This window comes from Paroedura picta, chromosome 3, assembly GCF_049243985.1.
Source record: "Paroedura picta isolate Pp20150507F chromosome 3, Ppicta_v3.0, whole genome shotgun sequence".
Lineage (NCBI taxonomy): Eukaryota > Metazoa > Chordata > Lepidosauria > Squamata > Gekkonidae > Paroedura > Paroedura picta.
The window spans coordinates 28,871,180-28,885,900 of record NC_135371.1 but is presented as its reverse complement, the minus strand read 5'-3'; the positions used below and the strand labels follow the sequence as shown (position 1 = coordinate 28,885,900).

General features: G+C 44.8%; 1 long non-coding RNA gene across 1 annotated transcript in view; it reads left to right on the top strand.

Annotated features, from left to right (window-relative positions):
• The first annotated feature begins 1,364 nt into the window (after window positions 1-1,364).
• The window catches only part of LOC143834559 (uncharacterized), a 39,525-nt gene continuing 26,168 nt past the window's right edge, over window positions 1,365-14,721 (top strand). The window contains exons 1-3 of the long non-coding RNA XR_013229826.1: window positions 1,365-1,477; window positions 5,801-5,882; window positions 7,935-8,495. This is a non-coding gene — a long non-coding RNA (uncharacterized LOC143834559). The remainder of the gene's footprint in view (window positions 1,478-5,800; window positions 5,883-7,934; window positions 8,496-14,721) is intronic.

The following is a 14,721-nucleotide window of genomic DNA, read 5'->3' as shown; positions in this document are numbered from 1 at the left end:
GGCTGTTCCACCTCCTCCAAGCATAAACCATACCCTCATCCCCTTCCCCCAATGGTCACATGCTGAGACACCCACTCAGTAAGGAGACGTATGGCCCCTTAAAGCTACCAGATGAAGACTGCCTCACCGATGTTCTTTTTGGTCCCTTCATCAGGGTGTGTGCCAGGATGAGCCTGGATGAGGGAGGCGGGGGTGATGCAGTGAAGCCCATTTCCCCTTCAGGAGCCTTGCTCAGAATCTGTTCCATCAACAGCTTTGTGCAATCCATCTTGTGCAAACTGGGACAACTTTTCCCAGGCCTCTCTTTGCTGCAGTACTCACCTGACACAGTTTGGCTGGGTTGATGGCCCTTGGAAGGAAGTTGCAACATCAAGCAGAGTTTCCCAGAGATGGCTTTGTTAGATTAATGCGGAGTGGATCAATCTGTCCCAGCTCATGGAGCAACTGCCTGTGAGCATGCATTTTGGGGAAGGCTGAGGATGCATTTCAGAAAACCTGTTTCATCTGAGATGCAGACTTTAAAAAAAAAAACAAGCAAATCATCTGCACTTTAGAATGGCTAGCTTTACTGCCATACCTAAGGATGGACTTTAAAAAACTCTACCTTAGAAACATACAGGAATAACATTTTGTTAGTCTTTATGTGATACTGGACTCCAGTAATATGGCAGAGTGCTTAGAAGCATTGAAAGGTTCATGTTACAGCAGAGAAGGTCAAATTTTAGCATGTGGCATGGATTCTCCTCACTCCTGATGTTGCTGCTTCCTTCCCCCATGACAAATGTTGCAGCTTCCCCCCCCCCCATAAGGGAGGCAGATGTAAAAACCTATGGGCTTCAGGTTGCAGTTGCCACAATTGGGGCAGACTCTTCCTGCAATTCTCTCTCTCCATACATGCAAACTCCTTCTTTAACAGAAGGAGTTATACATACTCCTCAAACCACAGCATTTATATACAATGCCTAAACACACTCCTCTTTCCTTACACTGCCTGCAGAAGATGGGGAGAGGCTCCTGTGGCCACTTGCCTGCCAGTCTCACTCCCCACCTCCTTGGTGGCTGCTTCTCCTTTGGCCTGGCCTGGCCAGGCCCCTGTCCCTCGGTCTAGGGCAAGCAGGGTTTTCTCTCTGGACAGGAGATCTGCCCCCTTCTCCCCTGGAGATCCTGGACAGCCTGCTTCCTCCCAGGAGGTTTGGAGCCTAAATACTCACACACTCCTCCCCTGGTGGAGCCTGACTCCTCCCTTCTCATTGGGTCATGTGACCCTCTCCCTTCCCTGAGTCTCCTGGGAAGTGTAGGCAATTACAGCCTTTACACCCCCTAGCAGCCATTTTAACCTGCAGGCCCAGGGCAGCCATTTCAGAGCTCCAACCACCTCCAGGACCCATTTTGCCCCAAAGGGTACGAGGCAGAGTTGGAGAGCAAGGCTGGGCACTCTTCATGTGAACAATTGGCCACAACGTTTGGACTTCGAAAGGTCAGAGTTTAGCACACTGCCCCTTTAACTGGGGACTTCCTAGTCTTAAAATGCTCTTTCTTACTTAAGAAGACGCTATCAATTTCAACCCATCTCTCTCTCTCTCTCTCTCTCAAAGAAGCATGAAATCCTGTAGTATAAACTAAGTTACTACTGCTTGATAATGGAGCCAGTGATCGATTATGGAGAGAGCCTATCCTGGACTGGGTTGAATTCTCCCTAATGAATCAGATTTGTGGTACTGGAGCCACACCATGCCTATAGACAGAATTTCTTAAGTGAAGAATGGGAAAGCCCCCAGTACAAATTTACTGCCCCCAGAGCTTTTCAAACTGAAATTGACAGGTGTTATGCCATCCACTGAGAGATATACTATAATAGTACCATTTTATAAGACAGGAGACAAAGAGGACTTGTCCAACTACAGGCCAGCCAGCCAGGAAGCTTTATGCTCTGTCCCTGTATTTCCAACTTGTAGGCAGGTTAGAAACTAATAAAATCCTGGGAAAGGTACAGGCCAGTTTTAGGGGAGGGACTGGTGCAGATGATCATCTTCGGACATTGTAGTGGCCTCTTGTCCAGAGTATAGATTATGCATCAAAACCCTCTAACGTTGTATTTATTTGGCTACTTTAATATTATTTAGTTTTATTTATATAAGATTTAAATATTTTGTTTTAAAAATACTGTTAGTTTCCTCAAATATTTTTCATGGAAAGGCAGCAAGTGGTTGAGTTTAGGGGCTCGTACTGTATTCTTGCATTGGACCAATGGATATATGTTGATGAGTTTCTTTCATTTTTTTAGCTGAGATATAGACATGACTTGCAGTATTGGCAACGGCAACATTTGTTGCTATCTAAATATGACCCTGTGGCATTCCAGTTCCGAGACCGCTTTCTCCTGGAAGCCCTAACTGAATCAAGACAGAAAATGAAACCTCTGGTATTTGCCTATCAGTATTTGATGTTGATTAAGAAATATGCAGAGGCTCAGGAATAAAAAGAATAAGGTTGCTTGTTTCACCGGAGCGATGGGATATTTTTATACTGGCTCTCTCCATGGATCTTAAGCTTTGATTCATTCAGCAGAAAATTATGTTTAGGATATCCTGGACACCACAGCTACCCTTTATCAAAGGAGTGAGTGAAGTGTTTAACTGCTGCCATTGTAACTCACAGGACACGTCCCTTAAACTTATACTTTGGATGTATTCAGTCATTTGGTTTTTCTGGGAAGAAGTTATTACTCAATCAATTTTGGATTAGAAAGTTCATTGATTTGTGGAGATACTTGTGTAATTTTAAATTCTTGGAGGCTAAGAAATGTCCAACAAAATGGACCCTCTCTGCCCTTACTACTGCTGTTAGATTGGTACACTGAAAAGATATTACAACATGAGAAAAATAAAAACACGCCTCTGATTAATCTATGGAGCCTGATACTCTATTTTTATTTATTTATTTCATTTATTTATATGCTGCCCTCCCCAAAGGCTCAGGACAGTTTACCTAAAATGGGAATAATACAATTAACTCAGTTTATGGTGATGTGGTAACTACAGTAAGAGTAATAACAAGATAATGATAGTAAGAAACACTGTAGAATAGTTATCAATATATTAACTTGTAGCTGATAGACGACAATGAAATATAGTCATTTTTGATATTTCTGCATTTAGGTAGAAAAAAATCAAATACATCATTATAGGATGTGGGAGACTTGTTTTGGCAGTAGTATGTTTTAAAAGGATCTAGCACTTCCATACGTTTCTTTGGCTGGTGGCCTGCTGGTTGTCTGCTGGGGGATAGCGCTTTTTAGGTTGGTGAATCCATTTTTGGGGATTCACTAACTTGGGCTTTAAAATGGCGGATATGGCGAGCAGTTTGCTGTCGGGATGCAGGAGATTGGCAACGTAATGCAGAGCAGCCAGAACATAGCATCTTCAGAGGATAAGTATGACACTAAAGTTATGGTGTGCAGAAAGGCCCTCAGTTTTAAGTTCTCTCACTGGCCTCATAAACCACTCATACAAGATTGGTTCCGTACAATTCATACTACAAACCTTATCAAGAAGTAGAAAAAGAAGAGCTTATTTTTGTACCATGCTTTTTACTACCCAAAGGAGTTTCAAAGCAGCTTACAATTACAGTATTTGCTGGCATATAAGACTACTTTCCCCCCCTGAAAAACATGTCACCAAGTGGGGAGGTCGTCCTATATGCTGGGTGCACTTCAGTTGGGATAGACATAATTGCCCATAGTGGCCCATAGTACCGTAATGTAATGTAACACACTCTATATTTTGAGTGGAAATGTTGGGGGGTCGTCTTATATGCCCAATCGTCTTATATGCCGGCAAATACGGTACCTGCCTTTCTTCTCCCAACAACAGACACTCTGTGAGGTAGGTAGGTCTCAGACAGCTCTGAGAGAATTGTGACTGGCTCAAAAGGCACCCAGCTGCCTGCATATGAAGGAGTAGGAAATCAAACCTGGTTCTCCAGATTAGTAACCAACTCACCAAGCTGGCTCTCTCAAGACCAACAGTTTTCTATCCTGCTTAATTGCCTTGAAATAAAAGAAATACTGGCTTCTCCAGAGTATGATTTTGGGGTTCCAGTTGTCACTCCCTCATCCCATTTAAAACTTCAGCTTTTTGTTCTGATGAGGCTCGAGGTCTAGAAAGTGAGATACACCCTTCCCAAATGCAGGGCTCACTGAATAGAGAGATTCTCAAAAGGAAGGATTCTCAGCTGAAATATAGGAGGGCTGGTCCAAGATGGTAATGATGCATGGGGGAATATTCCTTTCACTGATCAAATAAAGTATGCACTTCAGAATTTTGCATTAATTTCAGTTCAGGGTTTCAGGGAGGACATCTTTTTTGTTACTGGCTCGGGATTCAATACTTGGTGTATTTTGTGTTGGGACCAATAATTTTTCCATTCCTTTCCACTTCCTCTCACTCCACAGTGACCAGGAATGGGGAGGGAGAAAGAAAGAGAGAGGTAGTATTCTTGACAAACAGCTGTTTGTTGACATGACACTTGATCCCTTTACATTTTAAAGGACTATTATTTTCTTTGTGATGATTTGGCCTCCAAATTCTCAGTCTATATCCCATTGAAAATAATGGAAAATAAGTCTATTACCGCCCCAACCTCCAGAGTTTGGAGTCCAAGTCTTCCCACAGGGAATTTAATGGGCATCTGTGCCACCTAACAAGCTGTTTGCCAAGAGGCCTTCTTTTGTCTTCTCACTCCTTCACCTCTTCACACCCAAAAATCTCTCTTGAAACACCAAGAGACAAATAATGGTTACCGCATATACTCGTGTATAAGCCCGAGTTTTTCAGCACAGTATTCACTTTGAAAAAGTCCTCCTTGGCTTATAAGAGGGTATATACGGTAATTGAACTAACAGCCTGCTCCCAGTCAGCCAATTGTTACATTGCTTCTGCAAACCTCCTGCAAGCTGAAGTTTGCTTGCTCTGGGTGGTTGTAGGACAGCAATGGTTTGACTGAGGGACTCTGACCTTTTTTTCCTTTTGCCTTTGCTTCTTCCAAACTATTCTTTTGGTTTCTGGGGGTGGGGTGGGGTGAGGTGGGTTTTGAGGGTGCTTTGGATTTACTGTTTCTCTAAATGTTTATTTCTTCTTTTTTCTGGGGGGGGGGCAGCATTGTTTGCCTTTTCTTCTTGGGGTTGTGTTTCTTTTAAAAGTTGATTTTTACAGTTCTTTCTTTCAGTGTTGAGTTCTACAGTTCTTTATTTCAATGTTTTGTTCTGGTGGGGGCACTGTAGCTGTAGTTAGAGTAGTCCCATTCTCCCAGTTTGGTAGCTGTTGTACTTGTTGTAGGAGGTTGCCAACTTTGGGCACTGTTGTTCTGTTCTGGTTTGCTGACCCTCTTTTGCTCTCACAAAGCAAGTTTACTGTATTTCTTTGAAATAAATATTCAAAAACATTTAACCTACTGGTGCCTCAATTAATGTAAATTTACCAGTAACTGCTGCATTCCCCACCCTCGGCTTATGTGCAAGTCAATAAGTTTGCCCAGAATCTGTGGTAAAATTAGGTGCCTCAGCTTATATCCAGGTCGGCTTATATGCGAATATACACTACTACCATCATTGTGGGAGCATCTTGGGGCCATTCAGCAATCAACAAACTAACCTGAAACCCTTCATTTGGGCTTTTATTTTGACTCAGGTTTATCTAATCGCACACCCCGAGATCAGATTGACCTTGGCCAGTGAAATCTCCACACTGTTCTTTCTCCACACTGTTACACAATAGCATTCACAGGTGTTCTATTGTCCTAGGCCAGAAATTACGTCTCGGAATCAGCAGGAACTAGACAAATACTAGTTGACCAGTTGGCTGAAGTGTCGATGATGACTGCAGGCAAGTATAATAAGCATCAACCCTAACTGCCCATCTCCCACCAGCTGCCAGGGAGGACTTTGCAAACCAAGCCCAGCCAGATATATTTCTGATTTTGGAGCCCCGTGAGGAACAGAATGGCGGTGGCAGGGGGTTGCGTGGCACTGAACATATTCCCCTGAGAACTGATTCTGTTGGAGAGGCTTGCCGACTGGTAGAAACCCAGCGAGGATCATCGCCCTTCTCCTTTTCATGTCAGCAAACAACAGACAGGCAAACAAAAAGAGTTTCTCTTGAGGCATTTTATTAGGAGCCCTATTTAAATGTTTTTACATCACCTAATGGGTGATCTGATCCCTGCCCAGTGCTCAGAGGAATGTGAAAAACCTCCAGGAGCGTTGGCCAATCTGCCCTGGAGGAAAATGCCTTCCTGACTCCAGAAAATGGCAGTCGGTGCTACGGTTACCCAAATTACGTGGACATCTTAGAGCTCGTGGGGAAACAGCTCAATTATAGTGAGAAGAGGGTAACTAGCATTTGGATCTTGCCCATGTATACAAGAGTTATTGAACCCACAGGAACTCAAGGCAAACATAAATGGTAAAATAGCAATAAAAGCTTTATTGAAAAGAGAATAATATAAAGCATAAATACAGCTAATAAGCAGTCAGATAGAGGAGAATAGGGTGGGGAAAAGAGGGTCCCTTATAGTTACCATTTCCTGTAGAGATGATAGGCAAGAGAAAGCAGGCAGCACGGAGACCGTGCAGGGTGTTCAGATGAATCCCATATCCAAAATGCACACAGGTGCTTGCTGAAGCCCTTGTTTATATAGTGTTTGTGGGAGCTGGCCTACATGATGCAAGCCAGGTGGGAGGCTAGTTGGAAATTTCCACTGAGCCTGCTATCGGGCAACTGCTGGCCCAAGCAGGAGATGGGTGTTGATGGCCTTAAACAAAGGTGTTAATGGGTCTGAGCAAGGGAGCCATCATATCTCAGTGGGTCTAGCTGTAGGGTTTGGGGAAGAGATTTCCCCTGGCAGAAGGGCCAAGAATGAGTGATGTGCAAAGACAAAGAAATTGGCCAAGAGCCCCTGGCCAAACCAGTTCTAGCCAGACCACGCTACCAGCAAAACGGGGGGGGGGGGGGGTAATCAGAGTCCAGAGGCACCTGAAATTCCAACCTGTAGTAAAGGACAAGCCGAGGCATATCTTGGTTTCCAAGATGGATTCTGTCCCAGCAGTGTGTCTGGTCAGGGTGTTTCACCGTGTTTCTCTGTCTGGCTTCCTCCCAAGCCTAGACAGTTGCGGTGTACTACGGGTTATGGAGTACAGTGTGCCAGCATGTAAGGCAGGGGTGTTGCCATACCTTAACAATCCCCCCCCTCTGAATTAGACCACTCATGGAAGAATTCTTCCTTAGTGTGTCTGATTCAGACCCAATGTCTACTGTGTGCATGGCGGCAAAGAATGAAAACGGAAATGCAGAAAGAACAGTGGGGCCATTTTCTGCCACTAGAAAAACTAAAGTCTACAAAACTGTAGCCAATTAAAAGCAAAAAGAGTTTGGATGGGCAAGGGTTAGCAGTGTGTTGCTGTTTCTCTTTTCCTGTGTCCCTCAGAATAACATTTTATTGAGAGCAACAGGACCTTCAAGTTTCAGAGTTGCAATAACTTTCAAAGACTGACTAGTTTTGAGATTCTCCACCATAAATAAAGCAATGAACCAATGCAAATTAATGTTGAGCAAGGCAATCTAGCAAACAATAGACAAAAAGCAAATGCAGTGAATATCAAGCCATTACCATGAAGCAGGCAGAAAGCAGACAGTAACTAAAATGCAGGCAATGAACTAACCAATAGCTTCTAGTAAGCAATGCAATAAGAACAAAATAAAGCTAAGCAATTTAGCAAAACTTATATACCTAAACTAGCAAGCTATAATTAAAACTTTGGGGGAAACTGATACAGCACAATGCAATAGACAGTGAGTTGAAATACATGGCACGATACAGTTTGAAATACAGACAATATATTTTGAAAAATTTCCTCCCCCCCCTGTCCTATTTTTAAGGTGAGAGTGAAGCTGGAGATTCCTTGAATAGTTGGACACGAGGATGGTGAAGATGGGCATCTCGTCCAGCACTTGAAGATGTTGTTATATATATGCATATATATATATTGTTAAGAGCCTCTTGTGGAGCAGAGTGGTAAGGCAGCCATCTGAAAGCTTTGCCCAGCAGCCGGCTCAAGGTTGACTCAGCCTTCCATTCTTCCGAGGTCGGTAAAATGAGTACCCAGCTTGCTGGGGGGTAAACGGTAATGACTGGGGAAGGCACTGGCAAACCAACCCGTATTGAGTCTGCCATGAAAACGCTAGAGGGCATCACCCCAAGGGTCAGACATGACTTGGTGCTTGCACAGGGGATACCTTTACCTTTTTATATATTTTGTTGCTGTTCTAAGACATTTCTTGATGATGTTTGCAAACACACAGAAGGGTAAAGGAGGTTCCTCCATGAGGGTGAAAAAGAAGCTTGGTCGAAGGATCCTTTCGATGAATGAGAGAGCCATTGGCAAGTGGTTGTGGCAACAAGCAAATAGCTGGAGTTGTGTGCAGGTCCGGGTTCAGCATGTAAGTTGATCTTTCTTCCCCTCCTTGTGACTAAAATGGCAGGGGAAGAGGCAGTGAAGGCACAAATCCCGGGTGTCAGAGGTGCCTGGAGTCCAAGACAACACAAAGACGAAGCAGCAGGCAGGTTGGGCAGCGAGGCTTCATAGAGCAGGAGCAGGGGCAAACAGCAAGCATCAGACGTTCACCAGCAGGTAGGCTGGGGCAAAAAGCGTAGAGCAGCAGGTCATGATCACAGGGGAAGAGGCAGTGAAGGCACAAATCCCGGGTGCCAGAGGTGCCTGGAGTCCAAGACAACACAAAGACGAAGCAGCAGGCAGGTTGGGCAGCGAGGCTTCATAGAGCAGGAGCAGGGGCAAACAGCAAGCATCAGACGTTCACCAGCAGGTAGGCTGGGGCAAAAAGCGTAGAGCAGCAGGTCATGATCACAGGGGAAGAGGCAGTGAAGGCACAAATCCCGGGTGTCAGAGGTGCCTGGAGTCCGAGACAACACAAAGACGAAGCAGCAGGCAGGTTGGGCAGCAAGGCTTCATAGAGCAGGAGCAGGGGCAAATAGCAAGCATCAGACGTTCACCAGCAGGTAGGCTGGGGCAGAAAGCGTAGAGCAGCAGGTCATGATCACAGGAGCACATCCACAGGAAATGCAGGCAGAGTTGCTGTCATCTTGACCAGGTCAGGTCTGGAGGTTGGCAAGCAGGATACTGGTGCACAGCGTGCAGGCAGGATCATCAGAGGGACCAGGAACTGTGATGCACAAGCCTGGAGCCTCCTTAGGGCAGGCTTGGCAGACGTGGGTTGCAAGAGTCTTTGAGTGGCCCAGAGCATCAACAGCACAGCGGAGCCGAAGAGCTCAAGGGGGAGACACCCAATTGAGAAAGAAGGCAGAGAAGTTTAATGGAGAAGTGTGCAGCTTCAAAGAGTGATGCTACAAAGTCTGTTGAGGCTGGCCTCAGGTGAGCGCACAGCCTGATGGATATGCGGTTTAGGAAAGATACTCCAAAATTTAGAGCTTCGAAGACAATGAAAAATGAAAGACTGGGGCAGAGGGGTGTGACTATCAAGATCTACTATGATGGGTGCCCACCATGACCTTACACAGACTGAAAAAAAGGATTTCTTGCAAGTTAGAAAACACTGGATCTATATAGCAGGTAAGAGGATCTAGATGCCACCTCCAGGGTGGGGGGTGGGGATTACAGTGCAAGGGAAGGGAAGGAGGATACCAAACTCCTCGTGAGAAACAGCAGAGATAGAATCGAAGAGCTGTGGGGCAACTACCAGTCCCTGCCTAGTCGTTGTTAGGGCCAAATTGATGGCATGAGCTTGAGAGCAAGCCAGTGCCAGGGAAATGTTCTTTTGCAAAGAACAAAAGTGAGAAAATCGTTCTCTGAGATATGTTCCAGGTGAACATTACAGAACTGATAGCAAGATCCATTTGAGGAAGAGTAGACAAAGATTGCTGAATAGGTTTCCCTAGCTAAGAGGTGCGGTGCGTAAAAAGCCAATAGACAAATTGTAGGTCCCGTTCTGATGTGGGACCTCAAAGACAAGCATGAGGGTGGGAGCTATTTCTGGCTGCACAGAAAAAGTCTGCATTCCCTGAGTCCTTATCCACACAGCGAGCAAAGTGGCAAGAAGGCACACGCACTGGCGTTGGAAACAGGACAGAGCAGATACTCATTTGGAAGGAAACCTGGAGGCTGAGAGCTTCCCTAGGTCTCAAACAGTTTACAGAACAAATTCCAAGAAAGGGGGACTCCAAGAGTGGCAGTCCCAATAGGGAACAACTATTTCCTGTTGAGGGGGAGTGGCTGGAGCAAAAGCTCCAAGAGAGAGAAACAAGGAGAGCTAGAAGAAAAGTCATACTTAACTTGGCCTAGTCTCCATGTGTTCCATTTCTATACAAAACTATCAAGCTGTGAAGGAGTGGGGGCTGTGGCTGGGGTTATTTACAAAGACTCAAATGTCTCAGGAAAGGACCCCCCCCTCCCCTACTTCCAAGAGAAGGGAAAGCCTTTGCTGGGCTAAATGTGCTCCTATTCTTAGGCAGAGCGACTTGGTATCCTTAAGGGGGAAAGACTGTTCCTCTGTGCATGGGCAGAGAGTCTCTTCTGGCTGGCTGATAAGAATCAGGCTGAGAGGCCTGAATTAAAACAGAATGGCAAACTATATTCTCCTTCAAACAAAAAAAGACAAAAAGAAAATAAGACTGAAAATGTAACAGAGAAGGAAAAACTGTGGACACATTTTCCAAAGAGGATCTGTGCCTTGTTTTTCTTCTTTGTTCAAGACACCAAAAAAGGGGTAGCAAAGCAAAACAAACAAAAAGCAAAAGTGTTTGTCACAAAACAAAAAGAAATTCTTCATTCCTCTATTCAGAATGCCAATACGATATCAGGGAATGCATACATGCCTCTCCACCCAAGCATTTTCCTAAATGTGAATCTTACACAGATAGACAGCTCTGACTGAGGAAGCTCCATCTTGATTCATAGCTTTTCAATGGGTACATTTCCAAACTGCTAACTAGAAGGTTTAAGACAGAACTCCCCCTTCTCACTTCCCTGAGGCAGGGGTCAGTAAACAAAAGCAAAAGTTTTTCCTGGGCTGGAAACAAAGGATCATTCCTGTGCTGTGGAAATCCTTTTAGTTATGTAAATCAGTGGGTGATGGGGGTGAGAGCAAGACATGACTCTTAGGAACTGGTAAGAGAGAGTCTGATTCCAAATTGCTGAACAGCACTTGCAGCCAAATTGAAAATTTGAAAATTTGAAATGAAAAAAATAGATGCATCCATGTTGGGGGATCATTCGTGCAGGTTAGCTCCCTGGTACTGGAGCTTTTTTGGAAAACTGAGGTGCAAAGCAGAATGGATTACTTTCACCCAATTTGAGGTCTGCTAAGATTTGGCTTGTGCAATGCACTGGGAAAATGGAAGCAAGGAGTGAATTGAGAAAGAATATAGTTCTTGCTAAAAGTTGTTCCTTGCTAAAATAAATGCTGTGCACTGAACTTGGGTGGGCTTTGCGAAGCTCCACAGCACAGGTTTTGGTAATTTACCCAGTGTTCAGGAAAGCACAGGCAATCCTAACCAAATAAAACTAGCCAAGTACCCTCAGGGTTTTGTTGGTTTTCTCCTCCTCTCTTGCTTCTTAGGAATACTCACCTTTGGAATACCCTCCTCTTCCCTTGTTTCTTCTTCATAGGAATACTCACCTTAGGAATACCCAGCTCTTCCCTTGTTTCTTCTTTTAAGAAAACTCACCTTAGGAATACCCTCCTCCTCCCGTGTTTCTTCCTCTTAGTAATAATCACCTTAGGAATACACTCCTTCTTCTCCTCCTACTCTTCCTCTTCCTTTTCCTTCTCCTCTTCGATTTTTACTATCTCTTAGGAATACACACCTAGGTAATACCCTCCTCCTCGTCCTTCTCTTCCTCCTTCTTCTTCTTCTTCTTCTTCTTCTTCTTCTTCTGGTGCTTGGGCTGCTTCCTTTTTTCCTCCTCCTCCTCTTCCCTTGCTTCTTCTTCTTAGGACTACTCACCTTAGGAATGCCTTCCTCCTCCTCCCTTTTTTCTTCCTCTTAGTAATACTCACCTTAGGAATACACTTCTCCTGCCCTTCCTCTTCATATTCCTTCTTTTCTCCGGTTGTTACTATCTCTTAGGAATACTCACATAAGGAACACCCTCTTACTCCTCCTCCTGCTTCTACTGATTCTGCTGCTTCTGCTTGTGCTACTGCCTTTCTTCTTCCTCTTCCCTTGCCTTTTCTTCTTAGGAATACTCACCTTAGAAATACCCTCCTCCTCCTCTTCTTCTGCTTTGGTTTCTGCTAATTCCACTTCCTTTCCTCCTCCTCCTCCTCCTCATCTTCTTCTGGTTCTGCTTATGCTACTTTCTTTCTTCCTCCTGTTCCCTTGCACCTTTTTCTTAGGAATACTCACCTCAGGATTCCCCTCCTCCTCCTCTTCCTGTTCTTCTGCTGCTGCTTCTGCTTTTGCTTGTGACTGTGCAATTACATGTCTTTACTTGCTTATACTTCTTTAGAATACTCACCTTAGGAATACCCTCCTCCTCTTCCTCTTCCCTTGCTTCTTCTTCATAGGAATGCTTACTTTTCTCTTCATCTTAGCACTACTCACCTTAGGAATACCCTCCTCCTTCTCCTCTTCCTCTTCGCTTGCTTCTACCTGTTTGGAATACTCACCCTATGAATATCCTCTTCCTCTACCCTTGCTTCTTCTTCTTAGGAATACTTACCTTAGGAATACCCACCTCCTCTTCTTCCTTTGCTTAGGAATTACCTTAGGTATTACATTAGGAATACCCACCTCCTCTTCTTCCTTTGCTTCTACTACTTCCTTTCTTCCTCTTCTCTCCTCTTCCTTCTCTTGCTTCCACCTCTTTTGAATACTCTTAGGAATACTTCTTAGGAATAGTTACTCAGGAATACCCTCCTCCTCCTCATCATCCAACTCCTCTTCTTCCTCTTTTTTTCAATTGCTTCTTCCTCTTACTTTAGGAATACCCACCTCCACCCTTCTCCTCCTCCTCTTCCTCCTCATCGTCTTCCCTTGCTCCTCCTTTCTTTCTTCTTAGGAATACTTACCTTAGGCATCCCCTCCTCCTCCTCCTCTTCTTTTTCTTCTACTTCCTTGTTTCCTTCTCTTCCTTTCCACTTTCTTCTTCTTAGCACTACTCACTTTAGGAATACCCTCCTCCTCCTCTTCTTCTGCTACTGCTACTTCCTTTCTTCTCCCTCTTCCTCTTCCCTTGCTTCTTCTTTTTAGGAATACTTACCTTAGGAATACCCACCTCCTCTTCTTCCTTTGCTTAGGAATTACCTTATATTTTCCTTTAGGAATACCCACCTCCTCTTCTTCCTTTGCTTCTACTTCCTTTCTTCCTCTTCTCCTATTCCTTCTCTTTTCTTCTCTTGCTTCTATCTCTTTGGAATACTCACCTTAGGAATACCGTCCCCCTCCGCCTCTTCCTCCTCCTCCTCCTCTTCCCTTGCTTCTTAGGAAAACACACCTTATATACTCACTTCCTCCTCTTCCTCTTCTTCTTCGCTTGCTTCTTCCTTTTAGCAATATTAAACTTTGGAGTACTGTCCTCATCCTCCCTTGTTACTTCTTCTTAGGAATACTAACCTTAGGAATACAATCCTCCTACTCTTCCTCCTCCTCCTCCTCCTCTGTTTCTTCTGCTTCTGCTACTTCCTTTCTTCCTCCCAATCCTCTTCCCTTGATTCTTCTTCTTAGGAAACTACAGCTGGTACAAAATGCAGCTGCCAGGGTCCTCACTGGAACATCTTGGAGGGCCCACATCCAGCCGGTGCTGAGGCAGCTGCATTGGCTGCCAATTGCTGCCCGGATCCGGTTCAAGGTTTTGGTTTTAACCTTCAAGGCCATACGCGGGTTGGGACCCACATACCTGAGGGACCGCCTACCGCTCTATGCCCCCCGCAGGGCCTTACGCTCTGCGGGTGAGAACCTGTTGGTCGTCCCCGGCCCGAAGGAAGCGCGCCTAGCCTCGACCAGGGCCAGGGCCTTTTCAGTCCTGGCCCCTACCTGGTGGAATGAGCTCCCGGGTGATCTGCGGGCCCTGCGGGATTTGTCAGCTTTCCGCAGGGCCTGTAAAACGGAGCTCTTCCACCAGGTCTATGGTTGAGGCTGGGGTCAGCAAATCAGGGACATCGCTCCCCCCCCTAGGAGTTGGAGTGTACGCTACTCCCCTATCTTTTCCTTTTCACCTCTTAATAATTGGGGGAGGGATGGGATTTTTAGCCGCCATGTTAGTAGAGTGATGTTTTAATGGGAATTTTAATGGGATTGGTTGTTGTGACCCGCCTCGAGCCTGTCGGGAGAGGCGGGAAATAAATATAATAATAATAATAATAATAATAATAATAATAATAATAATAATAATAATAATAATAGGAATACTCACCTTAGGAATAGCCTCTTTCTCCGCTTCCTCTTCACTTGCTTCTTCCTCTTAGGAATACTCACCTTAGGAAAATCCTCCTTCTCTTCATCTGCTCCTGCTACTTCCTTTCTTCATCCTATTCCTCTTCCCTTGATTCTTCTTCTTAGGAATACTCAACTTCGCAATACCCTTCTCTCCCTGCCTTGTTTCTTTTTCTTATGAATACTCACCTTAGTAATCCCCTCCTCATCATCATCTTCCTCTTTTTCTTCTGCTTCTTCTACTTTCTCTTTCAT